This window comes from Lygodium microphyllum, chromosome 4 (assembly GCF_053477565.2).
Source record: "Lygodium microphyllum isolate KBCC chromosome 4, Lygodium_microphyllum_v1.1.10, whole genome shotgun sequence".
In the NCBI taxonomy this organism is placed as follows: Eukaryota; Viridiplantae; Streptophyta; class Polypodiopsida; order Schizaeales; family Lygodiaceae; genus Lygodium; species Lygodium microphyllum.
The window spans coordinates 143,219,451-143,237,448 of NC_141138.1; the positions used below are offsets into that span (position 1 = coordinate 143,219,451).

Consider the following 17,998-nt stretch of genomic DNA (forward strand, 5'->3'; position numbering starts at 1 on the left):
CTTAGTTGCATGCAACCAAACTTGGAAGAAGAACACAATGGGAAAGCTTCATGTTCATTCCATTCCTCCTTAGTTTCTTCCTAGTAGCAGGTTTCCACAATTGCAAGTCATTACCAACATTGTTGTTGGTCAAACCTCTTTGCATCTAAATTTACTATGTTTGTCAATAGATTGACAATGTTCAAAATTTCCATGTAATTGGGATTGGCAAGGTCCAAAACAAAATGTCCTATGAAAAGTGGAGGTGTGTGTCAAATTCTAATGTTTCTTAGGATGTAAGAAACACATATAAAGTGACTACTAAACTTTAAAGCCTTTAGTAGGCTTTGACTTCTTTTTTAGGCTGTAAATTTAACCTTTACACATCTATACAAATCTGTGTTTGCATTTTTTTTCAAAACACTGGAGGGTCAAACCTTCCAATGTATGCTCATGCATAGAGTGCTTGTGGTCAATGGTGACATCAAAGTAACATTATTGTATGATCTCACATTTTCAATTTGTAAGAGCTTGTTGCATATGGTTCTCTAGTTTTGGACCTTTCTAGGGTAACCAACAAAGAGACTAAACCTTTACAGTACCAAATTTGGTGATGCATTATCACCAAATTTGGTACTATTAGACTAGTCAAAATCTCTACCAAGACTACATTAGTAGGCGTGATTGCTTTGTATCCACATAATTTTCGCAGTTGAACCCTCTCCCCCCAAAAAAACAAACTTTATATACATAAAGCATTGTTATTCAAAAGAGTGCCATGGTATGTCTAACTCTCGAGTATCACTTGACATCTCTTAGGAAGCTTTATGGTGACCCATATGGCATTCAGTGCATATGAGAGTCAACACCAAGCAATGTGCCCACCCTTAAGCCTAAGGAGAAGCTTCCCTTGCTCTATGGTGACCCATATGGCATTCAATGCATACAATGATCAAAACCAAGTGATGTGGAGGCTCTCAATCCTAGGGAGAAGCCTTCCTTGCTTGGCGCTAACCCATTTGACCTATATAACATTCAATGCATACAAGGGTCAAAACTAAGAATATGGGAGATCTTACACTTAGGGAAAAGACTCCCTCACTCGGTGGTGATCCATATAGCATTCAATGTATTTGAGGGTTAACTATTAGAAGCGATGTGGGAGATCTTAAGCCTAGGGAGGAGCCTCCTTGGCTTGGTTGTGATCCATGTGACCCATATAGCATTCAATGCACACAAGGATCAAAAGCAAATGATGTGGGAGGTCTTATGCCTACGGAGAAGCCTCCCTTTCTCTATGGTGACCCATTAGCATTCAATGCACAAGAGTATCAAAACCAAGCAATGTGGGAGGTCTTATTCCTAGGGAGGAGCCTCCCTCACTCAATGGTGACCCATGTAGCATTCAATGTACCTGACAATCAACATCAAGCAATGTGGAAGCTCTTAAGCCTAGGGAGAAGCCTCTCTTACTCAATGGTAACCCATGTGACCCATATAGAATTCAATGTACACAAGGGTCAAAACCAAGCAATGTGGGAGGTCTTACACCTAGGGAGAAGCCTCCCTTGCTTGATGGTGATCCATATGATGTTTAGTGCACCCGAGAGTCAACATCAAGAAATGTGGGAGCTCTTAAGTGTAGAGAGAAGTCTCCCTCGCTCAATGGTGATCCATATGGCATTTAGTGCACCTGAGAGTCAACACCAAGTGATAATATAGGAGCTCTTAAGCCTAAGGAGAAGCATCCCTCACTCGGTGGTGATCCATGTGACCCATATAGCATTCAGTGCATACGAGTTTTAAAATCAAGCAATGTGGGAGGTCTCACACCTAGGGAGAAGCTTCCCTCTCTCAATGGTGATCCATATGGTTTTTAGTACACCCGACGATCAACACCAAGCAATGTGGGGGCTCCTAGGGATAAGTCTTCTTGCTTGGTGGTGACCTATGCTACATTCATGATTCTACCACCACACCATGAACTATTTGTGGGGTAAGGTTGCATTTTGATTCTCATAAACATCCTCGAGCACTACATATTTGAGATTTTTCTCCCTCCCCCCATGGTCATGGTCCTTGCTTTGATAGTTTTTCAGGGTCACCACCATTGAGTGATCTAGGGCAAAGCATTTGCCATAGATTGCCTCCCTCGCTCAGTGGTGTCCCTCTTCCCTTCTTATTGACTCCAATAGTCCCCACCACTGCGAGTGGTACTATGTGGCTAACCATTGCCAATAGAAACCTTGCAACCCATAGCTAGAAGAAGCCTTTGTCGCCTGAATAGTGACCCACGTTCTGTGTCTTTGGGGTCACCACCAAGCTATATGTAAGCACACTCAAAAGACCTTATTAGCTATGTGATGAGCTCCAAGCCCTTGCACCTACCACATTCAAATTTTAAAGGAGGAAATATTTCTCTTCCTAGGGAGGAGGTTGCCCATTTTCAAGTGGGTCTAGAGGCAATTCAATTTTCATTTAGCTAATTACATGTTTCCACACAAAAAATGCACCCCTACCCCTCTTTCTTACAAATCATTAGAGAAATATGTCTGTTGAGAGAGTGTTTTGATCCCCATATGCAAATCACATAAACAATCACACTTATCATTGTACGGATGTAACATTTTTCCAAGTAATTTCGAGTACATTTGATTGCAATGATCTTAATTATGACAGTGACAAGGTAATTTGGGTCACGGCCCTTTTAAAAATCAATTCATTACTTGGCACTACTTGAGTTTAGTGCTTCTACTCTTGAGGTAGAGAAATATTTTGCCACAGAGAATGTCATATGAGATGAGGGAAGTTGGATTTGTTCAATGTACCATCATTACTTCATCCAATAGCTAATCCCTATGTGCCTTAATAGGCACAATCATGAGAAGGAAACGACAGTTGTATTGATCTCAGCATTGTATGCTTATCTCATTCAACTAGATCAAGCTATGTAAGGGCTTACAAAATTCGTTGAGGACTAAGACATGCCTAAGTCAATTAACTTGCACAAGAATCTGACACAATATGCACTTGATTGTGTGTGGATGTGTGTTAATCACATAACCATAACTTGACATACATTCAATAGAAACTTGGAGAGTTTATGTAGCACCCTCAAAAATAGAGGAACCATTCAAACTTCAACTAGTCATTCCATGTGGCCTTCGAAAAATAGATTGTTTAAAGGCATTTTTGTCATCTTGAATCCCTTCATTGAGCTTCATTGGATATTCATTGGGATCAATGTCAAGCTTCAACTTGCACGTGTCCCTAAATTTCAAGTTGTCCCTTTCTCTCTCCTAAGTTGATTAACCTACATGTGGAATGGCTCTAAATCAATTGATGATTTGGCAATTGGCATTCCTAGATGGAGTAGACATCATGGCACTTTTGGAAGCTTGAGCAATTTTACTCAATGGTATTCTTCCACATGTGCTTCTTGTTAAAAACATGGATCTAGAGCATGGCAAGAGCTATGGAGGATGGAAGATGAATACACAACTCATGGTGACATAGACTTAAATAGACTAATTGTTACACAAGTGAATTAGGTTCCAAGATGGAAGCTTGGGCTCATAAACACATTCTTGTGTAAGATGGACAATGACACACACAGTGACTCAAATTGATATTTCCATTACATTGAAAAGAGTGTCAAGTGCATGCTTATATAGAATTTAGATATAACCACTTTACCTCACTGTGCTTATGGGATTCTATCGTCTCTTCCTAGAACATGCATCATATGTTTGTCTTCCATACAAAGCCACTTATGGGTATACATATGGTCATACATCATTTTCTTTTCTCAACACCCCCCTCCCCCTCAAATCATGAGTCTCTACCCTTGCTAGATTTTTGCCCCCCCCTACATGATGACATGGCCCGAGAGACTAGCTCTTTGGCAACCTAATCAAGTTAAGGCTTGAAACTTTATCTCTTTGGTAAGGGCTTTTATATCCACTAGGGGAAATAAGATCCACTATGGGAAATAAAGATCCACTATGTTAAAACATGATCCACTTATGGGAAATTTTTTGTTGTCAACACAGCGGAATGTATCTTCTTCATTTTTCTTTTGCTTCTTTGGCATCCTTTGGTGATGTCCTCGATCTTCTTGGTCTTCATATTATTGTCTTTGTTCTTCTTGGTCTTTTCTTCATGCTTTTTATCTTTGACTCATTCTTCATTATCTTGTGCTCTACTCTTCTTTGTAAGGTTCTTTTTCTCAATGAGTTTGAGATGAAAACAAATAGGTACATTGATGTGATTTGACATTACTTGTTGAACCATGACATAAATCTTGGGATGCATAGATTTTGGGGTTTCATATGGCTTTGACTCATGGCTTGGCATTACATCAAAATTTCTCTTGAGATCATACAACATCTTGTACTTCATTTTTCTTGCTTTGTCACTCTCTTTACTTTGCTTGCAGCTTCTTTGACTTTGACTTTTCTCTTCTTCTCCCCCTCAAGCAAAGGTACCACCAACTTTGAGTTTTGTATGATGACCTAGGCAGCTGGAATGTCTTCAAAAACTTCAAATGAAATCATTGATTGCACTTTAGAGTGGGCATCTACATTTCTTCTTGTAGATAGAATAAAGGCATCTTCTATGTAGTAGCACAATTTGGTAAGGAGAGTTGTATCACTCTTCATAACAAGTATCTTCATAAAAGAATCTTATTTTGGTAATTCCCACAACTAAGAATGAGCTTCAAATTCTAAGTTTTCTCAACAAAAGAATTATACTTCAATGTGTCAATATACACAAGAAGATTAGTGTTTATCAACACTGAATGAGTATGAAAAAGATACTATATTGTTCTTGAATCTCCAAGTTGAATCTTGATGTTGGAGCACTTGCTTGCTGATTTGTTATGATTCCTTGCTGGATACTTATTGTTACAGTAGGTTAGAGTGGCATTGACAAGGTTGAGTTGAAGAAAGTAAGAGATTGAAGTGAAAGATGAGCTTGAAGCTTGAGTGGCTATGGAGTCCATAGTTAGGGTTTCTGAACCTGACTGATGTTTTGTCTTCTGCAACTCATGGGATGGATCATTTGGTGCAAGATTTGATGAGAAGGAAGCTTAGGTAGTGGGATTTCAAAGCCCTATGGTTAGAGTGGACGTTGCAGCACACAGGCACAAATCCAACCGTACGATAGCACACATGTGCAACTAGGACAATGACCATGAATTTTGCGAATGCTGAAGTTGCAGACCACCAATGTCTATGTTTGAAGTGCCAGAAGGAAGCGCCCTAAGAAAAGGAAGATTTCTTCAGAAGGAATCACTGGAAGATATGGCCTATAGAGAGAGATCTAAAAGCTCCAAGATGGGTAGGTGCAATCTAGCTATGGCTGCCACAAGGTGAAAGATGAAGATGAAGTTGAAGATGGTCAAGAGTTGTGGATGTGAGCTGGATAGAGATGACCAGACGTGAAGGGAGACTAGAGAAGTAGTGTATGGAGCTATGCCATGCCCAATTGAGCTTTGATACCATGTCAAAAATATGGATTTAGAGCATGGCAGGAGCTATGGAGGATGGAAGATGAATACACAACTCATGGTGACATAGACTTAGATAGACTAATTGTTACACAAGCGAATTAGGTTCGAAGATGGAAGCTTGGACTCATAAACACACTCTTGTGTAAGATGGACAATGATAGTGACAATGACTCAAACTGATAGTTCCATTACATTGAAATGGGAGTTAAGTACATGCTTATATAGCATTTGGATAGTACCACTCTACCTCACTGTGCTTATGGGATTCTATTTGTCTCTTCCTAGAGCATACATCGTATGTCTATCTTCCATACAAAGCCACTTATGGGCATACATCTGGTCATACATCATTTGCTTTTCTCGGCATTTCTAAGGAAGATGCCAATAGCCTTACCCCAAGTGTTAAAAGGTCGGAAAGAGCTATTTGTCAGCATGCCTCCCATGCTAATATTATGAACCATAGGTCGAGTGTAGTGTTCATGAAAAGCATCACAAACTTTTAACTCAAAACTTTGGATGTATCTTTGAGTCAAATTATATGTATTTACCATTTTTATAGCTAAAATTTTTCTATAGTTGAAAGTCTTAAACCTTCTACCTTAAGTTCACGTTCAAAGCTCTCTGGGAAGCTAGGTGTGGTGAAGTTTTTGGTGTGCCATGGAAAGCCCCATTGTGGTAGGAAGTCACACATAAAAGTTGATGGTTTCCAAACTCGATAAGTCTAAGATATCTCTTGCAACTAGTTGCCAGTGTGAATAGCTTGTGGACAGTGGCGCAAGCTCTAGTAGGTAATGCGACGCTAGATATCTTTGTAAGCAATAGAATGATTTATTCACGTCGAAAGCTTTCACCTTAAATTTTGAGGATTGTACTTTCAAAAAATTTGCTATTCATTTCGCATTAAACCTGGGTTTTATGTGAACGCTAGTTAGGTGGTAGACTCTAGTATCCATACCACTTGAAAGCTGATTTGGTTAATCTATATCTATACTACATTGTGATCGTGTTGTGTCGCGCCAATGAGTACATTGTTGAGACTGGAGAGAGGGCAGAAGCCCCTAGGTGCATCAAGAACTGGATCTCCATTTCTGCATATCAGAAAGGACCGAAGAAGGCTGTGACGTTGGCTATGGAGGACAAAGGGTCATGAGGCTAGAATCCTGTGGTTGTTGAAGGCAACGAGCTGAGGAAGGTTTAATAACATTCAGCCAATTTCTAGAAGGTTTCACTTGGGTTGCTGGTGCCGTACATACCAAATGCTACAGATTGGCGTCACCAATATATATAGCTATGGTGACCGAGGCAGCTGGAAGGCGGCTTTCTCATGGTGGGTCGAGAACATCAGTGACATGCATCCATGTTCAAACCCCCCCGGTCTGATCTGCGGCGATCCAGATGTTGTTTGAGGACAGTATTGGCATCGCCCTGATGCAGGCTAAGAACCTGACCCAAGGATCGGCATGCTTTTAACCATCGTGCTGGGCAAATCAAGAAACCCCTAGCTCGTCTTCTGCAGCAGCAATGATTTTTGCGATTCGGTCGAAACTTCGATTATATGTTGCAGTCTTTCTCATGTGCATGTTAAGCCAACTCCCTTAGTACCCATGCCCGGTGTATTACGCAGCTCTCCACAATGCTGCTTGTCCGTGGACATCACCCACTATTCATGGCAATGCAACCTTATGGCACACTCTGGAGTGTAGACCTTTAGACCTTCCAAACAAGGTTGCTGAAGAATGAGCCCAACCACGCTGCTAGGATCTTTGTATAACAAAGAGTTCCAACTGCTTCATAGATTGGCGGATGATGGAGGAACTCTGCACCTAGAAATCTGTGATATGTTGGTCTGTAAGCTGCTGTGGAATGTTACAGAGCCACACTTAAGAGCTGTGCTCAAGGAATTCTAACTTTCAAGGATGAGTAGTAGCAGTATTGTTGCAGTTATCACATAGCCTTCTCATGGATCAACTTGAAGAGCTTACAAGCAAGGCTTGTGGATGTTTGATTGTGGTTGATGATGACCATCATCTGCTTGGCACTTAATGGATGGTGACTTGTGGCGAACTCGTAAAGCCTATGGCGGAATAATGTTTCAGCTCACTATTGGGAATATCTCCAACAGGCAAACATTGAGAAGCTCATGCAGCTTATTAGTTGGTCATGTTGCTTGGCTTTTTTGTTTTTCAATGTCTACTACAGGCGCGTATTATTTGGAGAAAAGCGAGACTGGTAATTTGTAGGTGCACCAATTGGGCTCATCAGGGCCAAACCTACACAAGATTTAGGCATTTTCCCATATGGGAAGAAAGGCTCTTGTCTCTTGTTTTTCCCTGTAACAGTGTTGATCAACATCATGAGTTTCCGGGGGTGGCACCCCGCTGCCACCAACCCGCACCCACCCAGCTAGATATGTGTGGTGCCTCCTTAGCAGAACCTCATGATATCATCATAATTCACAATATGGGAATTGTAGTGGGAATGTTTCTAAAAGTCCTTGTGTTAATGGCGTACGTCCCAATCTGCTCAAGTTTTCATGTCGGGTCACAAGCAGCATTTGTCCAAGACAGTAGTGAAGAATGAATGATCAACGAGGAAATCACAAATTGATGCGTTGCCCAATCAAGCTCAACCATGCTTCCCATCTTCCTCCAATGTCCGATTGCGTCAGTGAGTGACTTGCGTGACGTTAACATATATATGCTTCGAGGAATAAGATAAAGTGCCCAAGCATGTTTTGATAATGTGTAGATAGCTGTTATATTCTGTAAAAAATGCATTGGCAGTGCATACAAGCTTCTATAGCTCAGTTGGCTAGAGCACCCGTTTAGTAAGCGGGAGGTCCTGAGTTCAACTCTCAGTGGAAGCACGTGTCTGTTTTGCTCCGAGGGGAAATAAAATGCATTATTCTTTCCTCCGCTCAAGACTGAGTCAAGCTTTTGAGAAGTGTAGTCCCACGACCTTGTAAAGTCGGTCAGTCAATTAGAGTTTATCCCTAACTCTCATCTTTTTGTCACAGCGACATAAAGAGAAGACACATCCACTTACATGCACCTGCGTGTGTGTGTGCATGTGCACGACTCTCTCCACTCACTCGCTTACACATGTAGGCTCTGTCTACTTGGGCTTACCCAATGCTTTCACACCAATGTCCTTGAAACTAGGACATTAAGACACACTCCATACATCAAGAGAATTAAAGCATGCATCAAATGAAAACCACTCACAAGTTTTTAGCTAATACAATTTGGCTAAAAATTTATCATATAACTTGAGACATTGTGTTAATGAAGATACCTTGTAAAATATAAAAGCAAAAACTAGAAAGTTGATTGGTCTAACATTTAAGATATGGTGGCTTTCACATTTCACTACTTTTTCTAAAATACTTAAAACTTTGTAAAAGCATAGCAATCACATTAGAAAACACTTTAAATGCTATACAAGTAACATATTAGAGAGTTGGCACACAAGTCTTTTCATTGTTTCATAATTATGGGAAAAGGTAACATTCCCTCGTCATTTGAGAAGACGTACACTTTTCTTTACTTTCCTTTACTATTCATTATTTCAAAAAGAAAAAAGGGCATATTCTAATCTTGTGAAAGATCGTATATATTAATATTGTAGTTGACGGTGGTAAAATAAAGCCAACATCGATGGGACAAAACCAAATGAGTAAAATATGAGTTATTTAATGAGAAAGGACCAAGTAGTTAAATGACTATATATGTATCTCTCCCACTCACTCACCTACGTATTCTCTCTCTCTCTCTCTCTCAACACTATAACTAAATAAATAATTAGTTAATGAGTTAGTTAACTATAAATACCCATGCTCTCTCTAACTAATTAGTTAATTGATTACAATGGTATACACTAACTATACACACACTCTCTCTAACTAATTAGTTAATTGACTATAACACTAGTGTCACTATTTATTTATTTATAATATGTATCAAATATTGTTGAATATGATTAATAACTAGATTGTCCATTTAGTGCTATTGAGCAAGACTTTAGTGTAATATATTTCACTATATATGTACATAATTAATCATATTTATTGTACTAATTAAATGATTTGTGTGTGTGTGTGTGTGTGTGTGGGAGGGAACACAAGTACATGAGATCAAGACACAAGTATCGATTGGTATGGCATGACTCTCTCTCTCTCTCTCTCTCTCTCTCTCTCTCTCTCTCTCTCTCTCTCTCTCTCTCTCTCTCTCTCTCTCTCTCATCAGCATGGCACTAGGGCACAATAGCAATATAGTGGCACAACTACCATAGCTTGCCATAGTAATGGTTGCCACAAAAACAACAATGTATCCTTATATGCAACTCCATTTATGTAATTTTCTTTTTTATGAAATTGATGTGCTTATAAAGATCAATAAGGAACAATTATAGTCAAACCCACCTCAATGCAACTATGGCACAACAATGACAATACAAGTAATGCCAATCACTAGCAAATAACAAAAACCAAAAACAAAGAATGAAAACATACATACTTGGTCTTCATCTCTTTGCTATGTCATCACCTCATAGCTTCATCATCTTCACCTCATGATTGCTTCCTTATCTTCTCCTTCTCTCACCTTCTCACATTGAGCTGCTTGAACACCATTTGCTCCTTTGTGTACTTGTTGATTTTGAGATAATTAGATTGTTTTACTTTTTAGGGTTGTTTCTTTTTTCTTTTAGCATTGTTTGATGTTCAATGTTAAATTTGATGTTAAAAATTCAAAAAAATAAGGAAAAAGATAAAGAAAAGATTGTCATTCGTAACACATGTAACCATACATGTAATGTCATGATGTTTACACAAATTTCAAACAAGCATCAAGATGGTTTTGTATCATGTATATATAGAGTTCATATAGATAGTAAGAAAATAAATATGAATTTAAAAATGGCTTTATACATCCCATCATAAAATATATGTCTTAGAACTGATATTTTGATTTTCAAACTACATCTCAATAATGTTTTTCACCACTTGGAACATAGTAAAAGTGTCATACATAATGATCATACATATATAAATATAATGACAATGAAAAACTATGACATTGTGTATATAATATTAGTTATAATTGACATACATGATGCTAACCATAATAATATCCTAATTTTAATGATAATAAAGTGAAGGATGATAAGTGGTGTATAAAACATATATTTGAAACCATGTAAACTATAGTTGAATTTTTTTTAACATAACTTACAAAAGAATACATTTGGAGAGAGAGAGAGAGAGAGAGAGAGAGAGAGAGAGAGAGAGAGAGAGAGAGAGCATTAGGAAAAATATATACTCTCTTTTGGGCCTTTTAGCCCCCCCTTTCCCTCCTCCTTGAAACAAGGAAAAGTAGAGAGAAGAATACTAAAATAAGCCCGTTCTCTCTCCACGTTTTCAATCTCATTTGGCTTTTGTATATTATCTGCAAAGAATTTTCTTAAACTTCTTCCTCTCTCCTCATTCAATAATCGTTTTTAATTTTTATCTTTTTGAAAATATATTTGGAGGTAAATTTCCAAAAACCCTTGGATACCTCTTCTCTCTAAGTTCTTCTCCTCCATTCTAGTTTCCCTTATAAAATCCAATTTAACCCTCCTACACCCCCTTTCTCTATCATGTGTATTCTCTTTTCTATGTCTATCGAGTCTATCTTCTCACAATGAAGTTGCCCATTTTCTTCGACCTCTCTTGTATTCTTCTCTCAGTTCATTCTATAAAACTAAAATTCATTCAGCTCAGGTGTATAACTCCAATGGCATCTCTCCAATTTAAGCACACTGTCAATCAAAAATATGAAGAATAGGAAAGAAGAAGTTGTACGTTAAGCTAGAAGGTGAGTATGCTCATTTTTTCGAGACAATATAGCATGGTCATTCTAATCTTCAAGTTTATAACATGCATTATATTGGGTGATGAGAGGAGGAAAGATGCACCCTTTCCCCCTCCCCCTCCCCCTTGGTAGACATTTTGGACGTATGTACTATATCTAAAAAAAGAATGCATGTATACATTTCAAAACATTTTGAATAAAGTGTAAATATTATGGGATTGGTATAAACCAACTTAGATGGATAGTTGTTGACATAATGCTTGGTTTTATGGAATTCAATATGCTTACTAAAATATTTTTGTGCTTTTATAATGCATAAGTAATAATGTCATTACCAAATAAAATACATACAATGCCTATCTAGGTAGATTCAAGGCGTGATGACCTTATACCTTACATAAAGCTCTATAATAAATTTTGTAGACATTGTGTGCTAATTGAAAGCTCTAAAGGGCTACCAAAATCTTCCTCATCATCCTTATCTATCTATCCATAGGATACTTCAAGCATTGGCCTATGGTTCTCCATTTATACTTAGTCGCAAGAAAACTAAATCGACTAATACATATGTACACTAACACAAATACAAATTGAATTTGAAACTGTCACATTGATCATGATGGTTACACAAAATAGAATGGAATTAATAGCATATCATTTCTCAAAAAGACAATATTGCTTCAAAAAATTTCATTATATTAGAGAGTTTGATTTGACTCAATACATCACATGAACATATGGGTAATACACAATTTGAGTTACAAGAACATAGTCAAATGATATGAGATCCAAATGGACACTTAAGGTGTTCTATGGCTCACTACATTGTGTGATACATTATACCCAATCCAAATTGCACAAAGGAAGTACTCACCATAGTAAAGTAGACCAAGAGTTATATGATTTATCTACACCCAATCCAAATTGCATAAAGAAAGTACTCACCATAGTAAAGTAGATCAAGAGTTACATGCTTCACAATAATTATGATCTAAAACTAAAGAAAACGCATATAAGTATGTGTCGATGAATCATAATCCATCTTTGCATAAGAGAAAGTATGCTACCTTACCTTAACTTTGATTGACATAATATGACACTTTCTATGTAACTACACTACCATACAGTGACTTCAACAAATAATGGGAAAAGGTAACATTCCCTCGTCATTTGAGAAGACGTGCACTTTTCTTTATTTTCCTTTACTAAAAGGGTATATTCTAATCTTGTAAAAGATCGTATATATTAAGATTGTAGTTGACTTCGGTAAAGTAAAGCCAACATCTATGGGACAAAACCAAATGAGTAAAATATGAGTTATTTAATGAGAAAGGACCAAGTAGTTAAATGACTATATATGTATCTCTCCCACTCACTCACCTACGTATTCTCTCTCTCTCTCTCTCTCTCTCTCTCTCTCTCTCTCTCTCTCTCTCAACACTATACACTAACTAAATAATTAATTAGTTAATGAAATAGTTAACTATAAATACCCATGCTCTCTCTAACTAATTAGTTAATTGATTACAATACTATACACTAATTATAACACTAGTCTCACTATTTATTTAGTTATAATATGTATCGAATATTATTGAATATGATTAATAACTAGATTATCCATTTAGTGCTATTGAGCATGACTTTTTTTCTCAAAATAGTGTAATATATTTCACTATATATGTATATAATTAATCATATTTATTGTACTAATTAAATGATTTGTGTATATGTGTGGGAGGGAACACAAGTACATGAGATCAAGACACAAGTATCGATTTGTATGGCATCTCTCTCTCTCTCTCTCTCTCTCTCTCTCTCTCTCTCTCTCTCTCTCTCTCTCTCTCTCTCTCTCTCTCTCTCTCTCTCTCTCTCTCTCTCTCTCTCTCTCTCTCTCTCTCTCTCTCTCTCTCTCTCTCTCTCTCTCTCTCTCTCTCTCTCTCTCTCTCTCTCTCTCAGCAGGGCACTAGGGCACAATAGCAATATAGTTGCACAACTACCATAGCTTGCCATAGTAATGGTTGCCACAAAAACGACAATGTTCCTTATATGCAACTCCATTTATGTAATTTTCTTTTTTATGAAATCAATGTGCTTATAAAGATCAATAAGGAACAATTATAGTCAAACCCACCTCAATGCAACTATGGCACAACAATGACAATACAAGTAATGCCAATCACTAGCAAATAACAAAAACCAAAAACAAAGAATGAAAACATACATACTTGGTCTTCATCTCTTTGCTGTGTCATCACCTCATAGCTTCATCATATTCACCTCATGATTGCTTCCTTATCTTCTCCTTCTCTCACCTTCTCACATTGAGCTACTTGAACACCATTTGCTCCTTTGTGTACTTGTTGATTTTGAGAGAAATAGATTGTTTTGCTTTTTAGGGTTGTTTCTTTTTGCTTTTAGCATTGTTTGATTGTTCAATGTTAAATTTGATGTTAAAAATTCAAAAAAATAAGAAAAAAGATAAAGAAAACATTGTCATTCGTAACACATGTAATGTCATGCTGTTTACACAAATTTCAAACAAGCATCAAGATGGTTTTGTATCATGTATATATAGAGTTCATATAGACAGTAAGAAAATAAATATGAATTTAAAAATGGCTTTGTACATCACATCATAAAATATATGTCTTAGAAGTGACATTTTGGTTTTCAAACTACATCTCAATAATGTTTTCCACCACTTGGAACATAGTAAAAGTGTCATACATAACGATCATACATAAATAAATATAATGACAATGAGAAACTATGACATTGTGTATCTAATATTAGTTATAATTGATATACATAATGATAACCGTAATAATATCCTAATTTTAATTATAATAAAGTGAAGGATGATAAGTGGTGTATAAAACATATATTTGCAACCATGTAAACTATAGTTGGATTTTTTTAAACATGACTTACAAAAGAATAATAGAGAGAGAGAGCATTTGAAAAAATATATACTCTCTTTTGGGCCTTTTCGCACCCCTTTCCCTCCTTGAAACAAGGAAAAGTAGAGAGAAGAATACTAAAATAAGCCCATTCTCTCTCCAATTTTTCAATCTCATTTGGCTTTTGTATATTATCTGTAAAGAATTTTCTTAGATTTCTTCTCTCTCCTCATTCAATAATCGTTTTTAATTTTTATCTTTTTGAACATATATTTGGAGGTAAATTTGCTTGTTTTCGAATCCAAAAACCCTTGGATACCTCTTCTCTCTAAGTTCTTATCCTCCATTCTAGTTTCCCTTATAAAATCCAATTTAACCCTCCTACACCCCCTTTCTCTATCATGTGTATTCTCTTTTCTATGTCTATGGAGTCTATCTTCTCACAATGAAGTTGCCCATTTTCTTTTACCTCTCTTGTATTCTTCTCTCAATTCATTCTATAAAACTAAAATTCATTCAGCTAAGGTGTATAACTCCAATGGCATCTCTCCAATTTAAGCACACTATCAATCAAAAATATGAAGAATAGGAAAGAAGAAATTGTACATTAAGCTAGAAGGTGAGTATGCTCATTTTTTCAAGAGAATATAGCATGGTCATTCTAATATTCAAGTTTCTTCAAGTTTATAACATGCATTATATCGGGTGTTGAGAGGAGGGAAGATCCACCCTTTCCTCCTCCCCCTTGGTAGACTTCTCAAGGATTTTCTTACTCTTAGTTTTACTCTCTCTTCCTCTAATTTCTTCCTTGTTGACAACCACTCAAATAAGAATGTACATTGCTACAAACTAAGGGCAAGATCTCCTTGAAGACATCAAAGGAGGAACATGCTAGTTATTTGAAACACCCCCTGTCCCAAACTTGGTGAATTAATGACCTACCACTAGTGTTGAATGTCCTAACATGCTCATGTTATTATACCTACAGTTCTCTTTTGAGTAAAATGATTTATTGCATTATAACTTATTTTATTTATGCATTTAAATTTTAAAAATCCCTCTAGAATTTTGAGTTAAAGGTTTTTTGTATCTACTACCAAAAATGTTTTTTGTGAACAATGTATAATACACAACTTAGGGCCTCCCCACCACTGCAAACTTACCATCCATCCATTTAAGGAGCAAGGGGAAGATAACCCACACACAATAGTTGTGTTCTAGCATGTCTTGAGGGGAGAAGTTTACTAACCAAGGAAAAGTGTACACTAGGTTTCCTCTAGCACACTGACAATACTCCCCACACAATCTAGTCACTCTCTTGCTTTTGAGTTAACAAGAGCTAGAAAAAAGCCATGGCCAAAAGTATTGAAGGATTGTAACAAGGTTTTTGCTCAATCAATGGTGTCAAAACTTCTTTCAAACTCATTTTCTCCAAAGTATTTCCCCATAAAGGAGAGAAATACCCTAGCATGAGCATAATCAACATACCTACTACAAAGCTTTGCTAAGGAAGCACCCTCTTATTCTCACCTTCTTCTTGTCATTTCTTGGTCCTCTATGGGCCACTTGAAGATCCTCTTGCATAGCCTTCTCAATAGCTTCATGGTTAATGATGTTTTTCAACACCAATTCAAAGTAGTCCAACTCCATTCTTTGGTAATTATTGTTACCTTCTACTCTCCTTCCCCATCTACTACTTCTGAGATGGGCTATTTGGAGGCAATATCTCCTTGCATACATGCGAAGGAGAGGAAGCCACCACATGTTAGAGAAATAAATGCTCTTTACAAGACCACCTCCACTCATCAAAAATTCTTTACAACACCCTCTCTAATCCTCCCCAGATTGATGCTTGTTCTTCCACCTTTTCTCCTTCACACTTTCATAGTTGTCATCGATAATACAAGCAAAATTGTTGCTTATCTTTGCAAATCTCAATATGTGTTTATGAGTGCAAGTTAATTCAATATTTGTATAGCTTTGTCATAACTAGTTGGATCCACCGTAACTCTAATAACTCTATATTAATCATTGATGTTATGATGAAATTAGAACTAATTATAGCTATTTAGACTTTGGTATGCTTATTTTATAGCTAGAACCTATTTTCTTGTCAATCCTCTCTATTTTCTTATTGTGGTTTGTGTTGGGGTAAAAGGCGCTAATGCTGAGCCACCCATGTATTACTATACTGACAATACCCACACACTCGTACACTTAAGGTGGCAGGTGCCCATTACTATCACTTCATTATTTATTCTTTCAGTGACATTTGAATAAAGGGAAGGTCAATCACACATTGTGATTGTTGGATTTCCCACAACTTGTGTGTGTATCTCTCTCTCTTGCTCTTGCTCCTTCCACCATAGCTCTTGCTTCCACTCTGGGTTCACTCACCTTCAATTGGTATCAGAGCCATCTTCCCTAAGAGCTCAAGCCCCAACCCAGTAATATTGCTTCAACTTGTGAAAAATACCTACAATTCATAGGTTTCATGGCAACCATCCATATTGAGCATTGTTTTGGGGCCCTTTTATGGATAGCACAAGTAGCAACAATAGGATAGCAGCTGGCATGATTTACACATGATCTTCAAGGTGCTTAGACAACACACATGGTAGCTCTCACTGCTTGCTGGGACACTTCCATAATCATTGGGCATTGCTGGCAACCCTCTATCAATGGAAATGTGGGTTTGGATACTCATATTGAGCTGAAAGATCTCTGAAATTGGTTGTATACAGTGGGTAGCATGCTGTAATACACACAGGGAAAGCCCTTACCATATTGTCTGGAGGCCACTTATGCTTTATGGGTTGTCTATTTGATGCCAATCACTTGGAGATGCTATGCCAATGTCTTGGAATGCTATTGGCCTTATTTGAGCACACATTTGACTCACTTTTCTCAAAGAGTTCATTGCTGTAATAATAAGGTTGAATGTCATTTATCTGGAAAAAGCATATGCTCCTTATCATGTGATGCTTCTAGGGCTGGTATTGATGCCCGATTATTAGCTTGACACTTCAGGATGCTTGCCACATGTCTTGGAATGATTTTGGACTACTTCAATTGAGCTCGCATTCACTCAATTTTGACTATCATATCATTGTTGTTCATAGTGGATAGCAAGCAGTTGTTTGATAAAGATTATGCTCATTATGGTTTGAAGCTACTCGGGTACCGCATATTGGATGTATCGACACTTTGGTTGTTATGAATGCCTATGGATATGTTTATGACATGCTCCTAAGCTGAGATTGGAGCTTGGATACTTTAACATTGGTTGTCATTCCTGTCTTTGAAACTACTTGGATGCTACAGTTAGAGTCTTACAGACTACTTTGGATTCAATGCTTTTAGATGTTTGTCACTTGGATCTTGGATGTATGGATGCCTTTCACATGATGTTTTGAGTTTTGCTTGCTCATTTGGCATTTGACTTTTGCTTCAGTGGGAGCTACTCATTGTTATGTATTGAGCCACTTTAACACTTGGTTTTGGCACTTGAGCTTGAGCTTATTACAGTGAGATAGTGGGACTCATTGTGACATGTACATACTCTCTAGATGCACTTACCCTATCATGGGCTGATTTGATCTCTTGGCTTGGACCTAGTACATATGTCTATCAGGGTGCTATAGGTGGTATTTACATGCTTCTAGGTTATGTATTGAGTGTTTACTCAGTGGGTTATGCATCTAGCAGTTCTTTTCATTTACTCTTGAGACCTACCATGTGCATGGCCT

General features: G+C 37.4%; 1 non-coding gene across 1 annotated transcript; it reads left to right on the forward strand.

Moving 5' to 3' along the window:
* Nucleotides 1–8,286: 8,286 nt before the first annotated feature.
* On the forward strand, nucleotides 8,287–8,360 carry TRNAT-AGU (transfer RNA threonine (anticodon AGU)). The gene has a single exon. It is a non-coding gene; the product is annotated as a tRNA-Thr (tRNA).
* The last annotated feature ends 9,638 nt before the right edge of the window (nucleotides 8,361–17,998 follow it).